The following is a 5,945-nucleotide window of genomic DNA, read 5'->3' as shown; positions in this document are numbered from 1 at the left end:
TCCTAGATCATTGCTTAAAAATATTACTCATACATTTAGTGAGTTTTCAGGCATTTGGGAAATGTAGGTGGAAACAATAGATTCTCCAGTTTTCTGGGTGATGGAAAAATAACATAAACAAGTAAAATAGAGAAGCACACTAGACACATGCTCCTACAACAATCTCTTAAGTGTATTTGCCATATTTGCTGACTTGATATTCAAAAGTATGTGCTAGACCAAACCTTCTAGGCCATTCATTTGTTCTTTCATTCATTCAATGAACCTGTATCTAGTAGTTACTATGCGTAGGCATACACGGGAGACGGTATGATACAGAAATTAAGATAGAGGGGAACACCATTGAAGCAAATTAGGACAATATAATGCTCAATGTGCTACTGGTGTTGATAAACACAGCGGTGAAAACACAGAACCGGCTGTGCTTGATCTTGCCTGAGGAAGCTGGAGACAGATTTGCAAACGTGAGAGCTCCAAGGTGCTTTGCAAAGAAGGAGACTATTGGCAGCTATAGGCAGAAGGGGAAAATAGAAAAAAGTGTGAAAAATAGAGATTAGTCCAAGGCCACCATTGCTTTGGGCATGAAAACATCCAGAAACACTGTGGCACAAGGACCAAGAGCCATAGGACAGGAGAGGCCAATGGAGGAACATCTATGATGGACGGATGTAGGTAATTAGAGCCAAGAAAGTTGTCTTTGGGGTCTGCCATGGAAACAAGATGACAAAGGGGACGTTATCGTTCAGAAAGTGTAATAAGATGCTTGTGCCGCCGCTGTGGCTCTAAGGCCTACCACCTTCAGAAATCCACCTGCGGCAAGTGTGGCCACCCTGCCAAGCAAAAGAGAACGTATAACTGGAGTCCCAAGGCTGAAAGGCGAAATACCACTGGCCCCGGTCGAATGGGTCGAATGGGGCACCTGAAAATTGTACATTTTTTGCAGATTCAGGCGTGGATTCTGTGAAGGAACGACACTTAAGCCCAAGAGGGCAGCTGTTGCAGCATCCAGTTCCTAAAATCCTAAGGATTTCAACGATTAGTCAAAACAAACGTTCTGGTTTAAAAAAAAAAAAAAAAAAAAAAAAACCAAGAAAGTTATTTAAATAAATTATATTTGGGATTCTGAAAAAAAAAATCTGTCGGTTGTGTGTTCGGGAATGAGTGGGTTAGAGCTCGTGGCCAGAGGGGTTAGAGAGAGTGACAGAGAGCTTGCTGTTTCATGTAGGGTTTGGTCAGTTACAGAGAGAGCGTATCGGGCGGGAGGGTGAGAAGCCCAGATGGCCCTTGCTGGGGCAAGCAGCCCAGCTCAGTCCCAGCTCCCGGCAGCACGATATCGCTCTCCCTTGACCAGAAGAGCTTCTTCGTGCAAAATTACGTACCCTTAGTGCAGGCAGCTGGGTGGCCCACGTCAAACTGCCGGTGTGTTCAGGATTGCAGAGACACGGTCCTCTTGCCTCAATCCAGGACGACCTTTAAGGGCCAGCCCAGCTCCATGTATCTGGGCAATGAATAGGGTTATTTGGACATCTGAAATAGAAACGTCGGCCTTCATCTTCTAAGCCGCTACTCTGGCCAAACAGTGGTTTTTACATTCTCTGTGGCCATTATATCGGTGATTCGAGGGAAAATCCAGTGTTGGGGGGGGGGGGGGATGAGGAGGTGGGGGGGTTGGGGGGTGAGAATCACTCATGATTAGAATAATTGGGCACTTTTTTCTCTAGAGGACAACATATCTATAGAGGGAATAGACATAGGTTGACCTCGTTCATAGGAAGACAGGATAATTGCCTTGTTGGAGAGGAGAGACTGGAAGGCCATGGCCCGCGGTTCGGTCCAGTCCTATAGACCATGAGGCGGCCTCATAAGGCCATCGCTGAGGTTGCCGCTGGCGGGAGAGCCTCGGTCGCTCAGGAGAAACCCTACTATTTCAGGGCGTACAGATGGATTTGTGGGTCAAGGCAAGGGCTCTCAGAAGCTTGTCTCAGACTATTTTCATAGATGAGTTGTCACTCATCATCTTTTTGAAGGCATTAAAATAAAATATAGCCAAGTGCCCAACTGCTACAGTTATGCCCCCCTCCCCAGTGTGTACCTCAAAAATCACTCCCCTGTAAAATGATCATTGAAGTCTTGGAGGCGGGAAGGAAACCAGGGGAGCCAGCTGGCGTGACCCATGAAACTTGGAAGTGCTGCCTCGACAGCAGCAGGCCTGCCCGCGTCCACGTGGGGAGAGAGCACGCGCAGGACCAGGACCAGCCTAACTCTGCGAGATGCTAACTGGTCGCCGTGGAAGCAGCTCACCTCGCAGGCCTTACACGCTCGTGCACTGACAGGTTGAGCTGAGTGTGCGGCGGGGTCAGCTCCCTCAGTGACTAGATGGCATCAGTCGCAGGAAGCGGCATGAATGGAAACCAGTGAGTTCCCAGGACAGACAGCCGTAAGCACACATGTGCACACATGCACACGCACATGCACACGTTAAGAGCGTACTGAGCTCTTGCACCCTTAAGTCTTCCGTTTCCCTGTCCTCGTCCGTGTGGCCTGCTGTCCAGAACGCCAGCAGCCAAGCGGCTCCCGTCACAACACACATCCCGGGTGGGGACACCGGGATGCCCAAGACCAAGGTGCCAGCAGACTCTGGCTTCCTGATTCATACATCGTCACCTTAGTGCTGCGTCCCCACGTGGTAGGAGGCTCAAGAAGCTCGGTGACCTGGACGTGGGCTCCACCTCATGACCCGATCACCCCCAGGGCCCACGTCCTAGTAACATCACCCTGGATGTTAGCACCTCAGCAGAAGGGCTGGGACAGCACAAGCACCCAGCGCATGGTCCACCTCACTCGGGCTTCCTGTCATTTCCGACGGCAAATCCTCACTTTCCTGGCATTTGTGATGTTCTGACGTTTTCTTCTTTATTTATTCTAACAGTAGTGAGAGATGGTCTTCGTCTGTCTCTCATCAACAATCCTACCAATGTCTTGTACATAAACCATGGAGGCCTTAATCCAGCTGCATTTTAAAATTATTTTTTTATGTTGTTTCTATTTTTTTGTTTCTATTTTTTTAATAAATTTATGTTTTATTGGTGTTCAATTTACCAACATACAGAATAACACCCAGTGCTCATCCTGTCAAGTGCCCCCCTCAGTGCCCGCCACCCATTCACCCCCACCCCCCGCCCTCCTCCCCTTCCACCACCCCTAGTTCCTTTCCCAGAGTTTGCTTCAACGTGGATGGAACTGGAGGGTGAGTGAAGTGAGTCAATCGGAGAAGGACAAACATTAAAATTATTTTTAAATAATTTTACGCCCACGGATAATATTGGGCATATGTGGAGTGGGAAATACACAGATGCCCCGAGGAGAAAGTGCGATCCCTTACGGGCCGAGTCTGGGAGCAAAGGGAGCAAAGTACACATAACGTCTTTATATCCCAGGATGAGAGAGCGCATAGGCCCGAGATAGTTCATGCAAATCATTTACCTAATCTCTCTGACATTTCTCTACAACAGCTGTGTCCTCGGCATTTCCCAGTGTGACCCGCATAGGAAAAGGACAAACCGGGGAATATGGGGCTCATAGACGTGCTCTCTGAGTGCCCCAGTCCCGAGCACTGTCTTACGGGAACCACGCCACCCAACAAGCCCCATGTCCCTCCTTTCTCTGATTGGAGCTTCCCAGTCATCAAACCACAGCCACAGCCCTCCCCTGATCCCACGGATGCCTCCCTCCCCACCTCCCTGTGCCCTGTGCTGCCCTCTCTGCAGGTGTCACTGGCTCACCCTGATGCCAACCCCGATGGTGGCTCCAGACGTCTGGTCAATCATCCCGTTGACTCAGGGCCGACACCATATCATGAAAGCCTTTTTTTTTTTTTTAATTTACCATGCTATTATTCCTATTGAACTTCCAGTCTCTCTTCCATTTCTTGAGTCACTGCACTGAAGTCAGATAAAACCTCCCTCCATATCTATCCACAGCAAACAATTCTTTAATTAAATGCTCAAATAGGGATCATGATTTCTTTTCCTATGAGTAATCTACATTTTTTTGTGTGCTTTAATACTTTGATTTATTATTTCAATTTAATCATCCCGCTCTATCCTTTCTCGGACCTGCACAAAACCTCCAGGACATGAACAGAAAAATAATATAAAATGAATTCTCAGTGCAGTGTTCAAAATCATTCGGCCTCATGGTGAGCAGTGGGCCAACGTTCAGCGTGGGTCCCCACTCCGAGCAGCACCAGCAGGAGCGGGTCTTAGACACACGCTGCTCTGGGCCCTGGACTTACATCAGCATTGGCTCAGCACCAACACATCAATCCCTATTTGATAGATGAGGAAACAGAGGTGCAAATTGCTAACAACTTGCCCAAGTTCTCACAGCCCACGAGGGGCAGAGCTGTGATTCTCTAGCAGGCAGCATGCTCCCGAGTCTGGGCTCTGATTACCCTGCTCCTTCATACTGGAGGTCGGGGCAGTCGCACTTACCGGTAGGATGTCCTGAAAGTTGAGGAGAAGCCCTAGCAAATTTTCTAATTCCAACCCCCAGTGAGTCACCACCAGCTCCAACAACACATTATTCATAATTTGGGAAAAAAAACCCAAAGCCTTCCTTGACGCCCATGCTGGGAAGCAGGTAGTTCCAAAGGGAATGTGAAAATGAGAGGTCTCCCCCTGGAGACTCCACTACAGTGGAATTTGATTGAAAAACTCTTTAACACGCTTAATTAAAATGGCACTTTTTAATGCAGCGCTACACAAATCTTTGGCAGTATGCATGTTTCCATCGACCCAAACATTAGCAAATGTTAAATAACGTGGAGGCCACTTCTCAAGTCTTTAAGGTTTCTTTTTTTTTCTTTTTTTTTTTTTAAGTCTTTAAGTTTTCTTTACATACTTACAAGAGTAGCATTGATTAGACTGCCTTGAATAGATCTTCAGCTTTAGTTGTTCCTCCATATGACCATGAAACAGGACCGTTCTACGTGCCGCCTCCCGATCGGCTGCTGCTCCCCTCAGTCTTCCGTTATGCCGTCTGGGTCTGGAACCCCAGTTTGGATCATTCAGCAGCCAGTGTTTGCGTTACCACAACTCTGTTGTACCAAAGCCATGGATTAGACTACGGTTCCTCTTTCTTGCTTTCAACATGTTACCGGTTTCCCCTCTATATGCATTAATTATCTTTTTTTTTTCTTTTTTCTTGACTTCCATGTACTGTTTCTTAAATTAGTTCAACACTTTCTCCCAGAATTGCAGAATTCATTCAAACTCCTTATATACATTGTGTGAGTTTATCAATTTGCTCTGTGACTCCGCGTCTGCCTCTGCGGCCTTTCTAAGACTGTGGTCTAGAGTCATCCTAGGTTGCCAACATCCTGGGGGTGCTCTTCACCTCTTTCAGAACCCTTTTCTTCACTCCCATGTTTTCTTTTTCTTGGATTACTTATTTATTTATTTATTTATTTATTTATTTATTTATTTATTTATTTTACAATATATCTTCCAAAGATTTCCTGAAAAACAGCCTATGTAGGAAATGAATGTTGAGAATCTTTGTTGCTCCGTCACACCTGACTTGAAATGGGTTAGGTAATAATCACCAGTGGTTCTCACCTGTAATTTGGAAAGGTGTGCCCATTCTCCGTTACCTTTGGGAAACCACTTCCAGTCTGTTGGTTCTCTGGGCCTGAAATACCCATGTGCTCCTGCTCAGGTGCCAGGGGTAACCCCGCCGAGCAGGCTCGTCACTTAGGGTACTACACACCCGCGGTCACGGTGGCTGATTCTGCAATGAGCTTGCAGCCCCTCGGCACCTGGTCTGTATCAGTCTCTGTGTCCTGCATTTGTTTGTCTAGTTAACTGTCACGTTAGAGCATCAAATAATGGTGAAGGGCATACATATGCTGACCTCATACCAGGTGCTGGTCTACCTACATCTCC

The 5,945-nt window shown here is 47.1% G+C and overlaps 1 pseudogene; it reads left to right on the top strand.

The window, feature by feature from the left end:
* The first annotated feature begins 720 nt into the window (after positions 1 to 720).
* On the top strand, positions 721 to 1,016 carry LOC144322964 (large ribosomal subunit protein eL37-like; annotated as a pseudogene).
* Positions 1,017 to 5,945: the final 4,929 nt, after the last annotated feature.

The sequence above is a fragment of the Canis aureus genome, chromosome 11, assembly GCF_053574225.1.
Source record: "Canis aureus isolate CA01 chromosome 11, VMU_Caureus_v.1.0, whole genome shotgun sequence".
In the NCBI taxonomy this organism is placed as follows: domain Eukaryota; kingdom Metazoa; phylum Chordata; class Mammalia; order Carnivora; family Canidae; genus Canis; species Canis aureus.
Note: the sequence above shows the minus strand (reverse complement) of the source record. Positions and strands in the feature narration are given on the sequence as shown.